The sequence below is a fragment of the Procambarus clarkii genome, chromosome 52 (genome assembly GCF_040958095.1).
Source record: "Procambarus clarkii isolate CNS0578487 chromosome 52, FALCON_Pclarkii_2.0, whole genome shotgun sequence".
Taxonomy (NCBI): Eukaryota; Metazoa; Arthropoda; class Malacostraca; order Decapoda; family Cambaridae; genus Procambarus; species Procambarus clarkii.
The window spans coordinates 10,389,453-10,391,260 of record NC_091201.1 but is presented as its reverse complement, the minus strand read 5'-3'; the positions used below and the strand labels follow the sequence as shown (position 1 = coordinate 10,391,260).

The following is a 1,808-nucleotide window of genomic DNA, read 5'->3' as shown; positions in this document are numbered from 1 at the left end:
TATATATATATATTGCTCTTGCCAAACTTATCAAGAATCATCAAAGAAAACAGCGCTAAAAGGTTAACGGAGGAAGTAAAACTAACGTGAATTTACTGACAATTGTCATTAACTGTAAAATATGAGGAAGTGGATCGTTCAAAACCCAAGAGAGGGGAAATGCCAGCACTATGTTGTCAACTAAGCACGGGGGTGGGGGGGTGGAGATATGTTAGTAAACAATGATGTCACTAGCTGTAACCCGGCCTGCGTCACCAACCGTCTCCGGCGTCACTCAGGTAACCTGTTACTAACTACGCTCAATGGTAACCTCAATGACGTCAAACGAGGTTGTTTAATTTAGGATGGTTAACAATATCTGAGTGGTCTTTAACACACGAGGTGTTAGAGACCATGACCACAGTCATACAGTCTCGTCCACGTCAACAGTTCTGTTGTTTTTCCTGGGAGGTCAATCTTGCGGGCGCCTCCTGTGGGACCTTCCTGTGTGGTGTTGTAGATGGTCCCTCCCTCGGGTGGGCTTGGTTGGCATGGACTAATCTTGGTGACCAAGAGCTTCGCAAAACTTTTCGTAGATGTCTTCTTCGTGAGAGTGGTTAGAGTGGTCGTCCCAGTCCTTGAGGCAGAGGGCGTGATGCGGGTCCCTCAAGTCACCAACGATCTGGATCGATAATAAATAAATTATGTCTCTCTTTATCTGTATTACATATGTATATATCTATATAAATAAAAATCGAAATGTTCGTTTGTTCAAAATCATTAATCTCCGAAAGTTCTTCACGAATTGCCCTGAAATTTTCACACAACGTTCCATTTGCATCTGAGCGGGTTTTTATATACATACTATATAGATGTCACGCCGGTGACGGGAAAAAACATTTTTTTTTTAAAGCTGTGTTTTCCATGAGAGGGAAATCTTCGAAACCTCTTTACTGATTGCTTTGAAATTTTGACACAACGTTCCATTCGAATACGTGCATGTTTTTTATACCTACTATTTAAATGCCACACCTGTGACAGGTAAAAACATTTTTTTTTTCAAACAGTGCCATCTGTTGCATGCAAGAGCAACACATGCTATACAAAATATGTTATGATTCTATTCCAATGTTTCCGATTGCATTGATAAATTTATTTTTCATAGGTTTTGATTTATTTTCATTTTGATTTAATTATTTTGTGTGACATTGCATTGGAATTGAGCTGTGTTGTTTATCATATCGTACATTTCTTAGGCATAGTTTATTTGTATCTTTTTTTCATAATTTTTCATTATTTTTTTTTAACTGTTCTTATTTTTCAGTGCAACAGGTGGTGAAATTGAACTGTTTCGATTGATCTGCGTTTGAATTTAAATATTTCGTTAGTGTTTTTTGTTTTGTTGTAAAAACAAGAAATTTGATAACACATTTATTTCACAGCTGCAAATGTACAACAAACAGGTATGAATCCACCGGCTACAACGTAAACTGCTTTTTTCATGTTATGTCAAAATGACGCGTTTGCGAAAACACTGCTGTATTCTGAAGTGCACACGTTGAATGTCAGTAGAAAATAATTTGAACGACGCATACGAGGAGAGCGAGTCGACGGACAATCTGGTATACTGAAATAAACTACGATAGGCAGACTGTACACCATGCATCCCAATCAGGATGAATGCTTCTTTCTTCGCATGCCGTTGGTAAATGTGCCCGGTCCAACGTCTTTCCAGCAATTGAGATTTGTCAACGGCGTTACACATGCCATTTTCTGTAGTGCATGTCAAGCTCAGAATTAATGCGAGTGCGACCGACACTAGGATGTAT

The 1,808-nt window shown here is 38.8% G+C and overlaps 1 long non-coding RNA gene across 2 annotated transcripts in view; it reads right to left on the bottom strand.

Moving 5' to 3' along the window:
* Positions 1–215: 215 nt before the first annotated feature.
* The window catches only part of LOC138352083 (uncharacterized), a 24,323-nt gene continuing 22,730 nt past the window's right edge, over positions 216–1,808 (bottom strand). For both annotated transcript variants that reach the window (XR_011222704.1, XR_011222705.1), the window contains exon 4: positions 216–661. This is a non-coding gene — a long non-coding RNA (uncharacterized lncRNA). The remainder of the gene's footprint in view (positions 662–1,808) is intronic.